The sequence below is a fragment of the Hylaeus anthracinus genome, unplaced genomic scaffold, assembly GCF_026225885.1.
Source record: "Hylaeus anthracinus isolate JK02 unplaced genomic scaffold, UHH_iyHylAnth1.0_haploid 12002, whole genome shotgun sequence".
Classification (NCBI taxonomy): Eukaryota; Metazoa; Arthropoda; class Insecta; order Hymenoptera; family Colletidae; genus Hylaeus; species Hylaeus anthracinus.
The window spans coordinates 10,091,484-10,114,981 of NW_026534349.1; the positions used below are offsets into that span (position 1 = coordinate 10,091,484).

Below are 23,498 nucleotides of genomic sequence, written 5' to 3' on the forward strand. Positions count from 1 at the left end.
ACAGTAGAACCTTCGTTTTATGAACTGGTGGACGAAAGTGTTCAGTTAATTTTTACATAATAGAACAAGTGGTTCATACAAAATTTTATTATGGGTAACTTATCTCATATATTTAATGCAGAACAAAAAGGAAACAATAACGTTCGATTCGTCTTCTTTTTAACGAAATTAAATGATTAAACTTTGTACTTTTCAAAAAAAAACATATTAATGAATTTCTCCATCATTATGAACACTCCTTGAGTTCTACAAATCTGCTACATACAATAATATAATATTTCAAACATAAATAATACCTCTCATTACATTAAAAAACATGCGGTTTTATCGTCGCACAACTGTCGGTTAGAACGAGGCGTTAACATCGCGTGCGTGTCGTTTCATTTAGTATTATAGAATTGTTCTCGCTTTCTTTTCTATCAGTATATTGTTCGATAAACTATTAGCAGTCGCATAAAAAGAGGGTGAATATTAAGTTTTCCCTCTTTTGCACATCGTAATAACGAACGGGTCAATTGTCTCCGTTCTGCCCCCTTTCCGGTTCTTGGTGGAATCGATTGCCGCGAAACACACAAGGGGTCGAAGCTTGCAGCCCGCGGCGCAAAAGCTTCAACGGTCGCGGCCGCGGGCGGGCGTCCTTTCCTCGAATCCGCGACGAATATCTCTCTACCGCGCTCGGTCCATCCCTCTCTCGGAACAGTCGGTCTCTCCGTTCCTCTCGCGGCGAGCAGAGAGTGGCCACAACCGCGAATTACTTCGCAATTTCCCGAAATTGCGCAATCCGTGCAGGCTAATGGCCATCGGACTGCCGTTTCTGGTCGGCCAGCTGGCCGTGGGAGGGAAGGGGGTGGTTGATGGGCGGGAGGGCGACGGGGTGGCGGTAACTCGGTGCTCTCGAAGGGATGGACCCGTCGACGGGGGAGGCGAGAGAGAACCATTAATTAAGCAAAATCATAAACCCGCCGAGCGGAGCGGCGCGGCCGCGGCGCGTGGTTGCATTGAAAAATACAAACGCGAGGCCCGTTACTTTCACGAACGAGATCTCGCTCTTTGCCGCTCCGTGCCGCAGTGCACTGTTCTCTCTGCGGACTGCATCGCGCTGCAGTTTGCGTCCGGCGGGATTTTATCATTGGCACCGTTGCCGCACCGATTGCGGTTCCCTGTGCGCCGTGCGTGATTTCCTTGTTTTTCTTTCTCATTTTTTCTCTCCTTTGTTTTTCGCCAATGCGATTAAATCGAATAATGTATTAAAGGTATCCGTAATCAACAGTTTACCGTCTGGTAGCGATTGGGCATATAAATAAATTCGATAATATTTTTTATTTCGAGAACATTGGTACTATTCAATCTTTATTATGTCTAGTAGAATCGTTTTTTGATCAATGTTTGTATAATATATTACAATTCATACCAATCGGTGAAGTGTTAATGTCGTTTTTTAACCGTTTACAAAATTTGTTTTTATTTAAAAATTCACACTAATCCCATCACGACTGGTCAAATAACCGTTTTCAAACTTTTGTATACAGAGTCTTATACAATTGTTTCATGCATTATTCAATTTAATACCAAGTGATATATTTTTTGATTAAATTGAAAAAAAGTGTCTCTGAGACTAATCATTTGTCCCATCACGGTAGAAATAGGTACCCCTACATCATGCACAATGATTAAAAAAACGCCGCACACATCAAATGTTATCGGTACACTTTGGTTTAGCGAATACCACTCGATAGCAGCAGTCTGTATTTTTAACTTTGGTAGATATTTGAGTCTTCCTAATTTGATCGATTACTGTGTATGCGGTATATGTCCATGTTAAGCGAATGAGTAAATATTAGTATTAAAATTGTTCATTTATAAAATATAGTCGTCTTTTTGATTCAATATTTTAACAGCGTCGTTTACTCTGAGTTTGACGACTAATTTTCTTCATAGTGCAATTCTAGCGAAATTGCATAAGTGCGCGATCTGGAAAAAGGTCGCCACAGCTGACTGGCTAAGCTTGCGGTAACTTCAGTTTACAAGAAGATGAACTTACTCCACTTTCGTAACTAGACTGCGGATTTTTATGCATATATAGGAAATGTGCGAGGAATTCATGTTCATATTATAACATTTACTAATAAAACTAAATTTCTATCTAGATTCAATTGAAAGAATGTCAAATTATCAAAGTATATTAATGTATGTCAAACAAAAATATTGAAAGTAAAGTTTATATTATAACATTTAATAATAAAAATAAATTTCCATTTAGATTCAATGTTCGTAGTTATATACGTTCGCAATGATTTTATTTTGCATATAGATCCGCAGTCTATTCATAACGAACGGCTTTTATTATATTCAAAAACGTTTTGCCCACCGTGTGCTCGATCGGCTCGAGTGCCAAGAAAAATACCCAGCAGCCGTCGCTTTTCGCTCTCTTTCCGGTCGGCTGTCGTTTTTAACACCGCAGAACCGGTAATTATCGAGTAGGTTAATTGTCCCAAAGTGTTTCTTGCGATAGCTTCATCAACGTCAATCGGATCGGGGCCAATTACGATTCCCGTGAACCGTGGCTTCGCGATACGTGTCTCTCGACGAGAAAAAGAATAGAAAGTAAAAATGACCGGTCTCCCGCTAAACCGTGGCTCGGTTGTTGGTAAAAATGGCTCGGCTCCGATATATTCTTAACTACGCCGGGTGTTACGTGCTTTCCAGCGCGAGTATTAAAATAACCGACAGATTGTCCCGGCTATAAATCCGACCGCCTATCGCAATAGAACGACTGGTTATCCTGGTACCGGTTATTCGAATTTTCAGTCACGCGTGAAATTTGATTGTTGAATGCCGGATCATTTGCACGCGCGATGAGACGTTCTTCCGAGCCTAGATCAGACTTTGGAAACAAAAAGTCGACTGGAAAAAGCAACGGTCAGGTAGTAGACATTTTGAACGCGTGTGAATATGTAGTCGCAGTGCAGCGATCGGACTGGTGGAGCGCGTGACACGTCCGTGTCGACGTGAAAACAAAGGCGCATCGGCATTCGGTTTATCACTAAGATGGCCGAAAGTGCGCCGATTATGATTTTCCCAACACGTTTCACTGTATCATTGGATGCAATCGTTATAACTAAAAAGTATTAAAAGAAAAGACAACACTGAATTGCACCGCTATAGTAAATCCTTAATACGTTTACAGCCACGTCACCCATACACATAAGTGACAGGACTTTTCACTAGGAATTTAAAAAAACTTTTTCCGAAGATAAGGTGTTCGATCCTTTTAGACCTGAATTTTCTCGTAATAAAAAAGAAATAAAAAGATGTTCATAATTTTGTCATAACCAGAAATAGAATTTGATGTGACGTGAATTCACGTAATCGGTCGCGAATGTGTTAAGAAGGTATCGATGACCAGCTCGTGGTGATCGAATCGCGTTCCTGGAGAGGTCGAAGAAACGTGGCATTCGGTCGGAGGTCGTCGCGTAGGTAAAAGGGTACCCGATCGGCGACGTTGCTTGGAGTAAGAGCTAATAACAATTTATTCGCAATTCCTGGAGAGTTCCCCAGTGCGGGTCGGCGCAAAAGACGAAGGAGAGAACGAGGGAGAACCCGGCGCTGGCGCGTGTGTCGCAATGTCCCTTAACGGCTGACGGCTGTTGGAGAACCGGTCGACCTCGATACACCTCGGCCTGGCTCACCGCTACGTACTACACGCGCTAATATATGTATTCCTGATACATATGTATCGTGCACAGCCTGGATCTTTGCACAATCGTCGAAGCCGTTGCGCGCTCCCGATCATTCGCCACGCTTTCTGGAAAATCGTACCCGAGCGAATCTCTCTGGAATCGGCGATGTCCCACGATTTTCCCAGCGGACCGCGATTGCCTCGACGCGTTGTGTCTCTCATGGTCGTTGGCTAGTCTTCAGGTTCTACTATTAAGTTGGTATTAGGTTGACCGAAAAGTAATGTCGTTTCTTTTACAATAAATTGAAACTTTCCAATAAATTTCTGTCTTGAATTCATTATATAATCGCTCTCATTGTCAGCAGCCTTTTGTCACCTAGTGTGCAAATTTTCAATGCCAGAAAAATCAATGAGCTGATAAATGATAAACAAGTATTTAAGATGGCAAAAACGACATTACTTTCCAGTCCACCTAATACATGTGGAATGTCGTGTATACAGACGAAACTCGAACTACATATATAAAACTATTTTTAATAAAACATCGTACATTTGATTAGAATAATTTTTACGTAATTCTGTATTTTTATTAATTTTGAATGCATTTCTTCTGTTACATTGTAATAGAATTCTGCATTAATTATACAATCAAAGGATAGAAAACGATGATGAATAAGTTAATTTCCTAATAAAAAATCACCAGCTTTAAATTTTTCAGATCAGCGTTGAATTATTGTAACATTCGCATAACCTTCAAAAACTAAATTTTTGTTTTTACAAAAAAATTATGCATATGTTCCAAGTATTCATAATAGTTGATAATAAGGTTCTAATGTTTCTATTCTAAACGTCTTTAGTATATTTCTTCCTCTTTATTTGATGCACAAGTAATACAATGTGAGTAGGAATTTTTAAAAGCAAAGGAGTTGACAATGTTGTTTCGAAATAGAAAATAATGTCGAATAAAATACCTCTTATAAAACAGGAAAAGTCGATTAAATCCATTTAATCTACAATATACGTACTCGTTACGACAGAAAATCTTTCACAAGATCCTGCATCCGTCTACGCCAGTGCTTCTCAACCTATAACCTAGAAGTAGATCGTGGAATTGCACAAAATCTATCGATAATATTTAGTTGGTGTAAAAATAATTTCGTTCTTTGTATTGTTCAGGTTTACTATTTAATAACTTTCTATGTAAAGATGGTCATGTTACAAATCTCTTAAAAAACCAAAGTGTCTATAATCTATCGTTCATAGTCTCTTTAGGATTAATGAAATAATACGGGTATCCAAGTCGCGATTTTAAAGAAACAACAAATTCTCAAACGTTGGCGTTACACCTTAACCATTTCAGACATGAATTACTTTTTTTTCTCGTACTAATGTAATTCAATTGGCTAAAATTAATATGGAAAAATTAAGAAAAAAAAACACAATAGTGTAGTTTTCGAGGATAACTGGTTTTTCTTCGTGTGTACAAATAAGGACATTCGCTCTTAATTATAGTGTCGGTACTTTTTAAATTTTGTATCCTCAATTGTCCACGCCAGATCTGAAAGGGTTAATAAATAAATTATTAGACCGATTTCTTTCAAGTAATTCAAGTACTACTGCATCATATTTTAATGTTTTGTTTTCTTCACTAAATTATACTATTAACGCATTTAAAACTGACACGTAATTAAAAACCTATCTCCAGAAATCTGCTACTGCTATGTCTGTACAAGTGTACACTCATACAGTAACTGATCGGTGTCGCATAAATATGTGACACATTTTTGAAAAATTATTTGCTCATTACGTAACGCGAGACGAGCTTATGCAAAGATTGAGAATCACTGGTCTGACGGTATACTGTTTCTTTTTTGCTCCAATCTTTCTCATCTACATACAAATAAGCTTTGCATCTTCTCCCTGTTCGAAATCAAATTTCCATTTAGCTAGGTTTGAAAGTCGCGAAGAATTACTCGCCTCGAGTAGTCGTTTAAGCTTTCAGTGTTCGATAGAATGGCTAAAGCAATATCAATCTCGGGATCTTAGAAATCGGAGGCGTTAACATTAGTTAATTTAAAATTTAGCGTAGTACATACGAGGCATTTGAGATAGGAAGGGCGAACTCGACATTAAAACTATCAACTTTAAAATTACTAGCTACTAACATAGTTACAGTTTCCAATGTATAAAAAAGCAATGGAAGTATAAATACGTACAATTAACATGCTCAAGCAGGCAAGAACTCTAACTATTGTCCATAGAAATGCGTAGTGGTGTATTATAACAACCTTGCAATCTTACATCCTCTATCATTACAGTCTGTGTATGGGTTAGGTCTGGGTTAAGTCTGGTTTATTCCTATTTAAATAAGTAAGTGAATAAAGTATGAAGTTCCAGAAGCTTTTGTTGAATTTGTCATCACTGAAGATGTTTGAAACACATTCTTCTATAAGCACTTTGTTGCATACCCCCTTACCATCCTAAACGTCACATATTTGCAGTGCACGGATAATGGTAATAGAAAGATGGATCCATGGAATTACCTTAACCCATTCACTGGCAACTACGAGATGTCTCGTAGTTCAAATCGATTGCAATTATTCAAGGGATAAATTTATAGTTTTTTGAGTCACGAATTATTGCAAAAGAAAATCGTAAATTTTCATTTTAAAATAATAAATTTAATATCACTTTTTATTACCAACATAATAACCTAGATCACAAGCCAACGTTCTAGCGCTTCGTGGGGTGCAGCACAAGATAGGTGGCCGTGCTTTTCAAGTTTGACTTAAAATTTTCATCACTAGCCAGACTCGTGAAAATAGGCCAGAATGTTAAAGAACGTTGGCTACCTGGCGCAAAGGGAACCGTGCGTTGGAAATGGTATTTAAACACTAATAACTTACATTACACATCTGTATTAAATCCTGGTGCACGTGGCAAAACGCTTTAAATTTGCCTGACAGTGAATGAGTTAAACTCATAATTACATTCTTGCGTACAGTGGACTAATAATTTCGTATCCATTATATCTCTTCATAAATACATTTTCTCCTTAATAATTTCTATTATCCGACACTCAATAATTAAATGTATGTCGACCGTGAAAATTAATTCTTTGATCGATCGTCTCTCTCCCATGGTTTCTGCAGTTGGAAGGTGGATGCTGGCTAGCCAATACCTTTCCAATATTGACGGAACTTTCACTAAAGTGTCTACGATTTGACATAAACTCATAAGTCACATTTGCTGTTCACTCAAAAGCCATAAACCAAAAGTCATGTTTTCTAACAATACGCACTTCCTCGATCATCATGGTGTGAATAAATACGTGTCATGGCTTTCGCCGATGATTCAACGCATCTGGGTTTACAAAGTTATTTTACGTCGTCCTCGATGACAGAAACCTTAATTACAATTTTACAAGTTGCAGAATTGTAAATGGTGTAGCAGTTGACATGCTAACCCTTTGACTGCGGAACAATTTTTGCTGAAAATTCGAGGAGTCGTAGAGGTGTGATTTTTAATAAAATATCAGCTTATAGGAAATGATAAGACGGAACTTTTTTATATTTACAATTTATTCATAGGACGTTGAGTTTCAGAAGACCTTTTTGCCTGAAACTCAACTTTTGCAACGAACTTGTAACTTTTCAATTTTTATTTTCGAAACTGTGAATAAACTGTAAATATAAAAAAGTTGGATCCGTTTTTAGAGCCCCAACTACAAATAAACTCTATAGATTTACGTAGAAACTCGATTTAACAAATTTCCGCCGCCGAAACGCATTCTCAGGAACATATCAGGTCAATATTAAATTTCGCGGTTCGATACGACCGTTACAATACACTGTATTAAGTTCGTTCGTGGTCGCAGCGTCGCTCGAAATTCGACCATAATCCCAACTACCGCAGGTGGTAGTTGCGGGGGCGTTAATTATTAATTTATGGACAGAGCGATTCGCGCAGTGCCGTTTTGTTTTCAACCGTTCCGATCCGAATGATCAATTTATTTTGACATGATTTCCTGAAATTCTAAATTCTTAAAAGGAAAATGAACTTGTGTAACAAGGGAATGATTTGTTTTTTAAAAACGAACTGAAAAATATATTTTGTGATTTTTCGTTCGTCGTTTTTTAACTATATACACATATATGTACAGCCAGTACTATTATAAATGAATAATTAATAACATAGCAGACATTTTATAAGAAACTTATCACATTAAAATTTTGAATCCATTTGAATTTGGTGTTTGGGACACAATGAGGGAATGACTTTTAGGGTATTTACTTGAACATATATTTTTTATTTATGGTAAGAATGATAAATCTGTTTCATAATTATAAACGCCTAGTGGTTGTACACCCTCGTTCATAAATATGTGGACACTTACTATCTCCAACGAATAATTAACGTGTAATTCATAGGAAGGTCCCACAAACAAGTTCACAAAGTTTCATCAAAATCAGGGTTTGTTAATTTTTTGTTAAATTTGTTAATTTTGTTGTGAATTTATTAATGTTTATGGTTAATTTCAATTTATTTCTGAATAAATAACAATATATTTACGTTAGTAATGAAATTTTGCTATTTGTCCGCACTGTGCGATGGTACGCGCCACAGACAATGCAACTCTCATTCGTACGGTCGAAGGGGTTGGTCGTACGACGTGTTGTACGACAGATCATACGACCAACCGCCACAAACAATGGAATCCCATTCTATGGGGCGTTTAAAGGCCTAAACCTACTCCAACAGTGTTCGAAACGTTTTCTCTTCTGTACAACGCCAGCAGGAGTCCAAGCAAGAAACGCCGCGACACAGTTGTCCCTTCGTTCCCTCAAATTTAGGTCCAATTCGAAGACACGATTGCCTTTGGCGAGAATTTCCGTGTTGGCAACGGTACAAGGGAAGTAAAGTTAATATCGAGCATCCCGATCACGAGCGTTCGTCACTTGGCGGGCCGTACATAGCGGTCGATGGTGTCGGGGGGTAAAAAAGAGCGAGAAAGAGAGGAAGACTTGGATCCGCAGGGCATCGGTATAATTTTGTAATCAAACAAGCCGGTAGATGCTGTTTAAGGCTCGAAACAAGGCTGACAGCGGTCGTCAGCGAGCGGTGGCACACGGGCCCGTGGAAAATCCGGTCGAACCGGCCCCCACAGAGGAGGGCGGGGGAGGGGGAGGGCGGGGGGGATGGTGCATGTCGGCGCATCGTTCTCCTGTCGAGATCAAAGGCAGGCGAATCGCGACAAAGAAACGAATTGGAAAGGCAAAAGGAAGGGATACGCGGTCGATCCTTCTTCCTTCGTCGCTGAAATCACGCGAAGGTGTACCGATGATCGTTAAGACGATCGAGCGTTCGGGTAGGACAAAAAGGGAAAGTCGTTTGTTTGTCGTGACTTTTAATGGCAGTCTTCGGACGAGTTTGTAATTGGCGCGTCTGCACACGTTCTCCGTTGCTCGGTTGCTTTCTTTCGTCCCTCCTTTCTTAGCTGGACCAGCGTTCAGCGCTGGCCACTCGGCTGCTCGCCTCCCTCGGTTTCATCCTACGCTGCACTTGTCACCCTGCTCTTTCCGAGTCGTTGCGCGCGCCACGGGCTCTTTTTCCCTCGTCTCGGACTCGCTCGTTTCCGTCGCGGCTTGTTTCCTCGCTCGCTCGCTCGCTCCTCGCGCATACTTCGGTGGAAACAGTCCACGTTTCTGCGAGGAAACCAGCCTCCCTGCTGCGCGCTGCGCCAAACGTTGCCGCTGCTTTGTTTTCGCCGCCTCCGTTCCTTCGTCTTCGACGTTTCCACCGTTTGTTACGCGATCACTCCTCGACGCGTCGATGTCTCTTCTCGATCGATTCGCCTTCCTTTTACTTCCTGTATGGGCAAACGGAGAACCGGTACAGAAATGAGGATCGTGTCGGGCATATTTCGCAGGACATGTTCATGAAATATTAGAGGGCCGAAAAGTTTCTTTCGTTTCTTTCTCCTTGCTTCCAGTAGTGACGTAACGTACTCGAATCTCAAAATTTCCCATGATTTTACTGAAACGAAAGAAAATGAAACGATCAATAAATTAGTGGAGAAAATTACACAAATAAAAAGCAATGTAAAAAACCCACGAACTTTCGGTTCACCCTAACATCTCGGTGCTTGTGTTAATGTAAACGTAAAATATATTATATATTATAAATATATTATATTATTAAATGTAAATGTATTGTATTATTAAACGCAAATATATTATATATCTAATTATTGAAAGTAGGCTACCACGATTTCCTTTCTCTTTTTAATTGTAGTACAGCCAGAGATCTGGATCCCCTACCTTATTTATAATATGAGCCGTTCACTCCACTAATCAATTAACTCCACTTTTTGAAAAATCTTGAATTTAAGTTTCAAAGCACTTGGTATAGTCATACTTTTTTATATTTATAATAATTTTCCTAAATAATAAAGATTAACACCATTAAACGACATTTCTTTGGCTATTGAGTAATAAATAACTTATTTGAGAGGTCACTTTGATCGCATTTCTCAACTCTTTGATTTATGTTATCTTTCTGGTCTTGTGCGATGAGACTCGCTGGCCCATTCAGTAACAATTTCTCAGTATCGTCCAGCGCGACATCATCCGTCGAATGAGACGAGCGCCGACACGCTCAAAGGTTTCGCTGCCAGGGTGCCAGGGCAGTAGTACGCCTTCATTTCTAACTTGTCGAAAGGCTGTCGCGGGTGCACGAGTTTTGCGGGAACGTTTACGCCCGCGGCTACTACATGCACGCCGGTGCGTAACTCGTAACTCGCGTTGTCGCTTGCTAACGGCCGGCAAACGACGCGGGAGCTGCATTCATGCGCGAGACCGTCACCCATCCACTGTTACACCGTAACATAACTTTCCACCCCAGACACGCTGGCCAAACCCGCCACCCAACCCCCGACGGCGTTCTGCGCTGAAATATTCTCGATGAAATTAGCGCTGGCCAGGGAGTTGCTCGAGCTCGGCCGACAAACGGTCCTTCGTGCCGTTTCATCTTTATTTTCCCTTTTGGAAACGAAACTTGTCAATTCGAAGACTTTGTATCGTTTGATCAGTTTTGAAACCAGCGGAACACGATGGTTTCGATTCCTCTTGTTTTCGCACGTACTGCAACGTATTTCAATTTGAATAAAATGCCTGACATCCAGCGCAAAAGTGATCTATTTGGCGTGAAACGAGCCCTAAATCAGCGACTCGACAAGCCAACTACTACTTCGGCACGCTTTCACTCGGATTTTATCTCTGGCTCTATCCTTTCACGATCGTTGATGCGGTGACCGCCGCCGGATTTGCTGGTTCACGGCTACAGTCGTGGCAAAATCAATCAGTCGCTTAAGGCCGCTTCCACGAATGTGAATCACGCTAACCGCAGCTCTCACTTTCAGGCTATCCCAATGTTTGGTATTACGCGTGAGAATAAACATTCGACGGAAATTTTGACAGAATTTATATTACCGAACAGCATTAAAAGGTTTCCATGGCGATACAGGGTCGAGTGAGAAACGCTTTGAACTGAAATTAAACTGACGCTATTAACCCTTTACACTTGGAGTATTTTTCGAGTAAGTAATTTTGTATCGAGGAGAATTCATATGCATATAAACATAGTTAACATCGATATATTTTAACTATAATATTTTAATAAATTACACAAAATTTATACAGAAAGTCTTCAACATTCAGTTTGGTAACCCCCTAGTTTGGTAATCCGTGAAACAATCGCCAGCGTAAAAGGTTAACGATAAAACGAAATACTTTTCGCTATTTTATTCTCCCTGTTCGCCGTCCAACTAAACAATCTTTCAATCCTGCCCGAACGGTATTCGGTTGAACGTAAGGAAGGAAGACGCGAAGGATGGGAAATGCGGAATATTCGCGTTGACTGCTCGCCCGTTTAAACCGAAGAGGACATTTCATCGATGGGGCTCGAAAAAAAAAGGTGTAGTTACGCGTTCCACGCATCCGGACAAGCGGCATTAGCTATTTGCGGTTTAGTGGTTTCGTAATAGGCACGGTATCCTTCTAGACAAGGATCCCTGCGTACACTTCCTCATTATTGCGGTGAATCAACAGGCCACGTACCGTCGCGTCTCCATTACCAACTCCTTCGCGTTCTTTTCTAATGGGCTTCCTTTACATTATCGCTTCCACGAGAAAAACTCTGCGTTCTTCTTCCGTTTTCATTCTCCTAAGATTACGTATTGGGTTGTTCAGAAAATAATTTCATTTCTTTATTCGCGCAAAAAATATTTTTTTTTTTTTTTTTTTTAATATTTAAATATTTTATTGAATTCTATATTGATCATTCGGGTCCAATACCTTTCAATATCAAAATGTATTCCACCCCCAACCTAACCAAAGTTATTATTCTCTGTCTATAACTCCACGCCTCTTTTTTTTTTGTTCCAGGTAAGTCACGAAACTTGGCATAGACGAATCCATAGTTAATTTGCAACAAAATTTCTCGTCCCAGGTACATATTTATTATAATTACTCGTTAAAAAAGATACAGTATAGTATGTGATCACATAAATAGGTATGCTGTCTATATCAAGACGTATTTAAGATGGAAAAAAGCAGATTTTGTTAAGGATTTGTTGGAAAACCATAATCTACTCCATTCTACTTTTAATAACGCATGATTTACTAAATAAATACTTTCAATATCTAAACAATATTATTTCATCTTTTCGCTAAAACAGTTAAGGGATTTGATCAAATCATTTACCTTCTTTAGGGAAATGACCTTACGGAGTTGTTATTTTAACATCTCCCGTGAATTGATCATCTACCTTAGGGATTTGATCAAATCTCTATTTTTATCATTTCCCTGCGACAGCTACAAACCGAAAGCGATTCGGCTCAACGCTTTCGAGCGCCGCGCCATTGCTACACATTGCTGAGTCGCGAAACATATTGATTTCGAATAAGGGCTTGAACAGAATCCTATCGTAAACAAAGATTGTCACCTGTCAATCGCCACTCGAGTTGCCTCGTGAAGTCCAGTGTCGAGTGGCAGCCGCCTTTCGAGCGTTGAGGGTTAATAGCTCGAAGGGGGCAGAGAGCATCGCGTGCCACAATGTTCGGAGCGTGGAACGCGGTGGAACTAGAACTGGCCTGGCGCGTTTCAATTAGAATTTACGCAAGTCGAGCGAGCGATATTCCTAGCTTTTCGCGAGCGCCGCTCGAGCGAAACGAATCTCTTTCCGCGTATGAATCATCATTACGTTTCTACGAACGCACGGTAAATTACGAATTGCATTTCCTCGCGGCGGACAGCCTGAAAGCAACCGCTGGCGTGCAGCTACACGAAATCTGGACTGAACGTGTGCATTGGGATTGCTGGAAAGGAAAAGGTCGAATTATCCTGTCGGAAGGACGCCAGAGGCTCGTCATTTCGCTCGGCGTACCGTGCCTCTCTTCTGCTTCTTCCATCTATCTACTCGCTCCTCTCTCCTTCTCTCTTTTTCTCCATCTCGTTGCTTGTGAACGTAACTTAATGAATCGTAACCACGTCACCGTGTTATGCAACCCCGAGTGGATTACCATAATGTCTTCGAGATGACTAAGAGCCTTTCATCTCGTTCATCGGAAACACGAGCACCTGATCTCGACTTTCGTTCTTCGACCAGGAAAGACAGATCGGACAGATCAGTCTCCAAAGCCGACCAAATCGATATACAGAGAGTAAAGAGAAGCATCGGCACGCTTTTCTTCGATCCTTTTAGTGCTATGGACTCATACGTGCTAGAATATAAAGCTATCTACGTGGACCATGTTCTTAATCTTTTCGATTTCATGCTGGAAACACAATTATTAAATATAAACAAGAATTAACAATATACTACAACCTTCTGAAATATACGTTTAATGGTAAATAATGGTATTTATAATTATTGTTAGATGTAAGAATTAGTTATTCTAATTTCTTTATGCAAAATAAAATCTTTGTAAACGTACCTACAAAAACCGAACCTAAATAGGAATTTATTTTACTCTGCAAGTATTATAATATGAACTTTACTTTCAATATTTTTTATATTATTGGCTGCTGCATCCATTCAATAGTTTCTTGCACGTTCAGATTTTCTATAAATGCATAAAAATCCGCATTATCTAACAATAACTGTAAATACTGTTTAGCACGAAACATATATTTTAGAAGGTTGTAGCGTCTTGTTAATTCTTCTTTATATTTCTTTGGTAATTTTTCTCCTTTGTAAATAAGATACAATCTTTTATATGCATTTCTTGTCATTCAAGCTGGAGATTGGTTTTTGTTTGTTCATACGTCCAATAAAACAACGACAGTTGGAAAACACTTAATCGCATATTTCCTTTACAAATATTTCCTAAACATACTTCTCTTAAAAGTGCCGTTACGGCGTTCTGCCCCCTCAGGTGAAGAGTTGTATATCTTACGGCATACTCTGTAGATAAAGGTGGAACAGCAAGGTCCGCATAAACGACGCGCGACCGCGGAGAGCGTTGCGTGGCTCGGCGATTTCCGCGTTGCGCATGAAATTTTTCGTCCCCGACACGAAGGCTGAACACGCTGAACGCGGACGGTCCGTTCCGATGCGGAGATAAGCAATCGCGGGATAATCAGTCTCGTTCTCGCTGTTACTTAATAACGCGGCGAGATTAATTAGCGGCTACAAATTGCACCGCAGCCATCGTTCGAGCATAATGAACCGCGACGAGCGAGGCAACGCGCAACGCCGCGGTGCGCTGTTCCTTTTCGACATTTTTACTTTTCTCTGAACGGCCGTGATTCAGGCCGCGCATTTTTACCGGACGCGTTGCATCGCGTCCTGTATTTCCTGTGAGATCTCGTGGTTTCTGCCATCGACGAGCGCGACAGCGAGAGATCATTCCTTGGAGGACGTCTTTAAGGGAGGTCACTCATGTGGAAATCAACTGGCGTTAAATTAACCGTTTGCACTCGAGTGATGACTCTCGGTCACCATTAGGTTTCACGCAGCAAATCTACAATACCTAATGTTTCTTTAGGTTTAATTTCTTTGGAGCTCGAAGTGTCGATAAAACGATTGTCGACGAGGTGCCACAATACGTGCCACAATACCGAAGTTATCAAGATGTCAAAATCGTCTGAGACACCCTGCGTTTCAGAATTTCGTGTACCTTTGCATCTTGGATACCGAATGTTTGTTCATATTAGTTCTATATTTTGTATACATATACTTCATGTTTTCTTCAGTTGGTCTCGCTCTATGCATCCATTTTAATTTTAAATTCGTTAGGACCCTGGGACTTACGAAACAATACAAACTTTAAACACGAGTTTCTGTAACAGCTGTCAAATGTAAAGAAGAAATCTTATCGCTGTTTGAAAATTTACCATTTAATACTTTCTAAAAGAATACATAAAGAACTTGTGAATAAAGATTGTCGTATCCCAAGTGCAAAGGATTAAAGACCGCTGTGACAATTTCACAACAATTCAAAACAATATTTGTTCTATTAACGAAGTGCATCCGTGCACATTAAAAAATTGCTTTCGAAGAGATAATTGACGGAAAGGATCCCCGCGCGAGGAGCGAATCACGTTGTCTCGTTCGTTCGCGTAATTGCGCGTCGCATTATTCAAACGATCCGCGTGCGCGCCACCGCGGTGTTTATACGCGTTTACGCACACGCATTTATGGACGACGAGACGCGTGTAGGTGTACCGTGAACCGTGAATAATGAATACACGCACACGCATACGTTGAGGCGTAGGCGATGGAAAAAATTCAGTTGTTTTATCACTGCGTTTCATTTCTCGACAACTCAGCGAATTGAACCAAATTTTCTCAATGAAAAGAACGCTGCGTATCGCACGTTCACTCCCATACAAGTTATTATTATTTCATTGTGTTTTCGGCGATGCTACTCCGATTTAAAAGTTTGCTGGTGCATTTCGAACCTTTGCAACTTGAAAACCACTATAGCACTGTAATTTCATTTATTCCCTTTCGCGCCGCTGTGAAAATCTGTATAGGTTGAAATATAATATTACTTTACGCCGAGCCATAGCTAGCCTATGAAAAAAACAGATCTTATTGGAAGAGAAGTGATAGCAACAATCCTACCAAATAAAGAAATACCAGTCTCGTACCAAAACTTCATTACACAGATACAACACACATCGAGAAAGGAATAAAATAATATGTGGAACAAGGAAAGAACTGTGAAAGTGCTGTGCAGATCATTCCACAAAGTGATTTACAACAGGCGTTCGATTCATTAATAAATCGCTGTAAAAAGTGCATTGAAGCCGGAGTGTCTTATTTTGAATAAAAAATCAAAACAGGTATTCATTTCTTGTGTCTATTTCTTTTTACAGACCCAATCTTAAAACTTATTTGACGCACTGTACAGTATATAGTACCACTAACTAAACAGAAATCCAATAAAATCAACCATTTATAAAATAAAAATATTATTTTAACTCACAGTGACACGATAATCAACGTGTTAATGTGGAAAAACCTAAAACTTTGTTTTATAAAGATAAATCCTATCAAAATTCCGCTCTATTTAAACAATTAGTTGATCTGAATCACTTTGATACCCCAAGCAAAAAATGTCAACGTTCCTCCGCATCCCTGATCGCTTACTCCCTAACTTTTATCCTCTGTCATGTGTAGCACCTCAATCAGAAATATTGTTTCGTATGTTATTTAATAATTTTCGAACGTATTGTGGTTATCCATAAATTGTCACTCGGAAAATGTTCTTTCACTTATTAAACATTATTGAAATTCACGGAAAAACAATCGAGTCAACGTGACCTAGAAATTTTAATGTCCAGCAAGTTCTGTTTGAAATATTTTTAGATACGGGAGATAATTACACATCAAGTATGCAAAAATTTCAAATAATCCCGTTTTCTGTGCGGCAACTATTTTCCCTTGAAATTCCGAAGCGCTGTCATGAAAGAGCGAATAGGTAAAATTCCATTTCCGGAGCGCTTCATTCGTGTGATTCTTAAATTAATATCGCGCATTTCAAAACTTCAATTCCGGAGCGCTTCATTCGTGTGATTCTTAAATTAATATCGCGCATTTCAAAACTTCAATACGCGTATACATTACGTCACTACTACACCGAAAAACCATTTCAAAAGCAATCGTATTTTGTTGTAAACTGCTTTAAAATACGCTACACGAATTTAAGCGATTTATTTCGTAGTAGTGTAATAAATATCATTTATTTATTAGCACGAAAGTTCAGCAAAAATTCTGAATTTCCTGAGAGTTTTGCTTGAAATAATTCTTTATGCTCGATCGATTAGTAAGTAATCGTAACAAAATCGATAAAAATAGTTCGCCTGTCAATAAACAAATTACAGTGAACGGAATATAAACTTTTTGTTAACATATTTTGATCATAGAAATTCTCTTTTACTTTCAAGAGAAAAGTGTTTCCAAGATTTTTGAAAGCGATTATGAGAGAAGGTCTAAAAATAGCAGGAAAAAAGTGAGCAAAGTACAGTGCAGTGCAATGTATTCTGCGATTCTAATGAAACACAAACGAGATTATAATGGCTCTGGATAGTTAAATACTAGTTACAATCTTTTATTGCGGGAAATGGACGAATCGATAAGCGTCATACGAGAATGCAGGAGGATTATTTAAACGGGTATATTACTTTATGCGATATAGAGTGCAATAAGTACCATTTATATATAGAGTTTATCAAACATTTAATCTCCTATGAAGCTTCTTCTAAATAAATCTGTATACTCGATAAATTGACAATCCAAACAGCGTTCATAAAAACATTCTAAATTCTGATAAATTACAATAAATACAATAGAAATTTTTTCTTTACACACTCAAGTGCGGAAATTCACTCTTTTTTTTTTTTTTTTTTTTTTTAAATAACAGAAAAAGAGTTAGTAAAGCGCCGCGATACAGTTCGCGACACCAATACAACCTAAACGAGATTATAATGGCGCAGCGTAGTTAAATACTTGAATGCTTTTTTTTATTGAGGGGAAATGCATGAATCGATAAGCGTCATACAGGAATGCAGCGAGCATTATTTAAACAGGTATATTACTTTATCTGCGAGCCGCTGATAACGACTGGAACGTGCTCGTTATTGCTGCGCGAGCGTCCGTGTGAGAAGCTCTCTGTGACGTTAAACAACTTCTGTGTGTGACACGCGGCTCGTTTGCTTATCTGGAACACGCGTTTTCATTCGTTCGTTCGTACTTATTTTTTGATTGTGCACGTCTCCTGCTTTTCATAATTGGATAAAATGCACGCAGAGACGCGCTATCGCTTTGACGCTTGGGGGTCCAACTACATAGGGTGATTTAAAAACAAGGAAGCGTGCAAGAATTCGGTACTAACGAAAATAGATAAAGTACGTTTGGCAGAGAGATACGTTTATACATCGATCTCGAGAAATACATACAGTGGGTGTAGAATGTATTCGTACACCGATCAATTTCCCAAAAATCTTTTGCGTGAAATTGTAGTTTCTTAACTTCTTTTCTTATAATCAATGATATTTTACGTATTCTCGAAAGTCCCTAAGATAGATATAGTCCAAACAATATTTACTAGTTAATATAATTTGTGAAATTAACAAAAAAATGCGAAAAAGTGGGTAAAAGTATAGAAGCAAAAAGTATTTGTACGATTCTTATGACGAACCATTTACAGTAGAGTTTGTAACGTAAACACGTTAGTTTATTGCTCCGTGCGAATTAGAAAACATGAAATTTCCAGGAAAGTACGTTTAAAAAAGGTACTAATAGAGGAATGGAAAAAGATCTCACTTCGAATAACTAATAATTTAGTTAATTTAATGGTTAGAAAAGTTACAATAATTATAAAATCATAAGGAAATCCCACGAAGGAAGTGTTATATACTTATAAATTAATGTAAATTTCTTTTTCTTTTTTTTTTAATCAAGTTTTAAAAATTAAACAGTCGTGCGAGTACTTATTGCTTCAACATTTCTATCGATTAATTGTTTTTTTCTCGTTAATTTCGCAACTTACATAAATAGCTATCTTTTTTGTACTCTAGCTATTCTAGACATTTCCGAGAATATGTAGAATGTCATTGTTTATAAAAAATAAATTAATAAATTAGAATTTACATAGTTTTTTTGGAAATTGATCGGTGTACGAATACTTTTTACGCCCACTGTACGTGTATGTGTGCAGGTTACGATCAGTTTCTGCGGAGTTAGACCCTATTCGAATAAGACACTCGGCGAGTAGGTCGAGGAGGTCCAGTTGAATGGTTGTCGCCGTCTATGAAACTAAATGCTTTGAATATTTCTTTCTGGAAGTGTTTTCAAAGTTCTGTCTACACATTTGTGAAGTTAGATATGTAATAGATTCGCAAATGACGCCGAGAAAAGAAACTCTAGCTGGAAGATTTTCAGGTATTTATTTATATTCCCACGGCGAGAAACAAAAATAACATCGCCGCCGCCACACAATAGTCCAAAATCCCAAAAACGTGATCGAAATTTAAATTTTATTTATTATTGTATGGATGCAAAAATTTTACCTCTTATTCTACATGTATTGAGTCCTGAAATATTCTCATTGTACGCAGACATGAACGTGTTAAAGATTCCTCGGTTTCGCGTCTACTGTATTTCAGACCGAATTAATCTCCTTGCTTGGAACATTTACGCTCTATGATACCGGATATAAAGAGGGGAAAGCTGCTTTGCTAGTAGGAGTAGTTCTAGAAAGAGTTTAGTTAAGCATATCTAACGAGTCCATTTAAGTATTCTATACATGTCGCGGTTGTTGGAAATATAGAGCAGTGTTTTACCGCGGTTCGTACTTAAGAATACGAACAACATCATAAATTACGAGTTCTTTTAATACATTTGTTGATACAACTTCCTATTTACTAAATAGTCTGCTCCGTCTGTTTAACTATTCCAAAACCTGTACAATTTTTCCTTTTCGTAGATTTCCTTCCACATACTTCATTCGCAAATGACGTTAATGTTTTCCTCGACGCGACGTCATGTCAGTTCCAATATGCATAACGATACTTCTGCGCCATGCTGTTCGCATTGTCATTTACAACATTCATGTATGTATTAAGAATTTAAGTAGACATTCTGATACATAATTCATGCACTTGCAGGGCATTTCACAATTGTGGGCGTAATGTCAAATGTGAGTGCGCGCAAAAATTGTAAGATAGGACGCAAACATTTATTCTGATTGATTTTGTTTTCAATTCGTAGGCATTTTTTTTTCTTTTTAAGTTGTTTATTGAAGCTGTCTAGTTTTACATGAATTATCCTGAAAATAAACAAGGCCCTAAAGATTGGTAATTTAAATATATATCCCAATGGCCCGATATTAAATATCTCTATGCTAGGCAATATTAAACGCATTATATGTAAATGAGATGGATTCTTGTATTTCTACAGCGATAAAAGAAAAGGAAAAATAAATAAAATATAAGGTACTACAAAAACCTGACTAATAGGTATTTTTAATGGTATGGAAATCCGCTACATTTAATTAAAATAATTTTCACATAATTCGGTATTTTTATTAATTTTGAATGCATTTCTTCCGTTTCATTGCTATATGATTCTGCGTTAATTACACAATCAGAGTGTAGAAAATGATGATGAATAAGTTAATTTTCTAATAAAAGATCACCAGCTTTAAATTTTTCAAATCACCATTGAATTATTATAACATTCGCATAACCTTCTACAAAAGCTAAATTTTTGTTTTTAGTAATTTTCACCACCATCTCCACAAATTTATACTCACAAAAAAATTGCGCAAATATTTCAAGTATTCATAATAATTGATAATAAGGTTCTAATGTTTTTATTCTAAACATCTTTATTATATTTCTTCCTCTTCAATATGATTACAATCAATTGATGACACAGTACACTAAAATGGATTTTACTATCCAGGGTGATTGAAGCATTGGAAAAAGGACATTTCATATACACAAACCTAATGTATCAATCAAGGACAGAAAAAAATTCGCGAAGAAGAGTCTAGAATATGCGAATCTAGTATTCTCAAAAGCGAAACCTCCCAAAAAAGCGTTGTTCCTTCATTTCACACGTTTCCTTCATTCTAGCAACGTTTTTAATCTACTCCATTTAAGTTGTCCGTTTGAGGATGGCGGGACAGCCCGTAAAAATAGTCAAAGGAAAAATAATCAACGACCAATTTGAGAAAAATTCGCGTAGCGGAGACCGAGCGAAAACATTAAAGCTCGTTTATGCGAAGTCCTCGTTTATTTTGAAGAGTCTTTGTTCGGGCGTCCTTTACATTTCGTTGTCCAGCATTTTTCGCACAAAGTACCCGGGGATTTCTAAGCACACGTCGTCGCCATGGACGCGACTGCGAGTGATTTATTATGCGCGAGACGCGGCAGCGCGCGAACCTAGCATAAAGACAAGCCAGCATCGCTTTATTTCATTTTACGGCGACCCTTTGCTTTGCCCGTTGCAACTTTATTGCGAAATTCATTTACGCTGCACACGGCCCATCCGAAAGACCCTCAGACTGTCTAAAGGGGCGTAAAAGCAGCGATAATTGAAGTCTTCCCGAACCGCTGTCCTATTAAGTGTCTCGGTCAGCTTTATTAGAGACCACGAAAAATTCCGAAACGGACCATCGACGCTGCTTTCCTCTGATATTAACCCTTTGCACTCCACAGGCGACTCTCAGTCGCTACTGGCTATTACGTGGCCTCTCGAGCAACAATTTTTTCAATATTTTATTCTTTAGGTTAAGCTTGCCAAATCTCAGTTTTGTTCCATCTCTAATTAGAGTGATTCATCCATTTTCACAAAATGATTTACTACAATTATTCAATTACGCGCCTCATTATATTACAAATTAGTGGCATGCTAGGCTGCCACCTACTGAAACAATATCTAATACTTTTTGTTCCTGTTTCGTTTTTCTTGTGTGTGCCACGTGCAATATATGTACATAAAACTTATTTCTTTAATTTAATTATATATATAATTAAGAATATCTTCTTAATTTTTATAGACATTGTAATTTCAATTCTCTTTAATTGATATATACAATTTAATAAGAAGTGTCTTTGGAGTGATAATTTATTGATTCAAGATCCAACCACGTTTTCCTAACTTCAAAAATTAACTTTGAAAACAAAAATGTTCAATACTACTGTTTCTAATGTTCTTATTTTCTACTGTTTTCAAGAGGATGGACGAAATTGTTCATGGGACATTGTGAAATTGTTACATTCTTACAAAAAGATCTACCAAAAATGTTCAATGCTACTGTGCCTACCTCCTACTTTCTACTGTTTTCAAGAGGATGAATGAAGGTGTTCATTAGGGTGGTCCTTATTTCAATGATTTCTGAAATCTATATTACGCACCCCCTAAATAACTTGCAAATACATAAGTAAATATTCCTGCAAAATTTTAGCTCTTAATTATGACATTCATTCGTGTCGCCAACCTTTCAAAGTTTCAAATGGTAAATACTTGCAATTTTTCCAATCGGTTACTTCTTTTTACAACTACGGTAAAAATTGATGCACTGATTTGAAATTTGGCAGAAATGTTACTTATAATAATGGGAACAAGCCTTAAGAATTTCAAATTTTTATCTTAATTATTTTCTATATATCGTTTCCCTGGGAAATTTTTTATGTAATTTATTTCCTAATGCTCTCCAGGGTATATTTAATCGGCTAAACGTGCACTTTGGATTAGTCCTTCGCGAGATATTAACGTGTGTAGCTCGACTATAAATTTACAGTAATTTTCAGCGCACAGCGGTACCTCTAATTGTTATTTCACAACATGCTAGTACTCCGCGGTGCGCTAATGCTTTCCATCAAACTACTCTGCTCTGTAAAACAACGCGCGGAGATCGGTAATCTGAAACGAGAGTTGGGGCTCATTGACGGTCAATATTCGTAGGAATATCTCGCCAAACAGTGTATGAAAACGCGTGTTATTCGACTCGTTGATCGTGTCATGGAATTTACTAAATTGATAGTCTCATCAAATTCTATTCCTGGTTGTCTATTGTCTACTTTACAAGCAAGTATACAAATTATGAAAATCTTTTCGTTTTATACACTATATATTTACAACATTGACATCACGAAACATATTTTGTCATTTTTGTCTTCGTCCCAACGATACAAATTTGCGATGTCTAGCTTCTAAAAACATCTCTCGGTCACAAATGCTTTAATAAGGAGAAAGCCCAGGGCTACCTCCAGTTCCTCTACATAACTCCAATAGTATTCCCACGTCAATAGTTCGAATATTAAGTTCGCTTCGATAATCCCTTCGAGTGAAGTATTAAATAAACGCACGTAACATATAATTTTTCTCTGTGTTCTGTAATATGTCATGGTCAAGAAGAATTGAGCGGTTAACCGGAGGCACAGACACGAACCGCTCCTCCCTTCGTAAATGTTTGAACAAACGACGAAATGCGTCGCGGTATCGAACTCCCTCCGCGGCGTTTCGTTCCGTATTCCGGTAACTGAATTAACCGGTATACCGTTGCGACGTGTATATAACGCGCACTCAGAAACATCAGTCGGAGAAGCTCGCGGTTCGCGGGTTCGCGCATATCCTGCATATGAGCGCAGCCCTCTGGCCGCAATATATTACCGAGCGCGATGTCTCGTGCAATTTACGTACGATTATGGAGATGCGCCAGTGGCGAGCGCGAGTCCGCGCCCACGTTCAGCGTTTTGCCTCCTGGCGGTGAGAGGGGCCACGTGACGTTACGCGACGCGA

The 23,498-nt window shown here is 38.5% G+C and overlaps 1 protein-coding gene across 8 annotated transcripts in view; it reads left to right on the plus strand.

Moving 5' to 3' along the window:
• Positions 1–23,498, plus strand: part of LOC128892055 (protein scalloped) — a 215,384-nt gene that overhangs the window by 92,544 nt on the left and 99,342 nt on the right. The gene's annotated exons all lie outside the window — the stretch shown is intronic.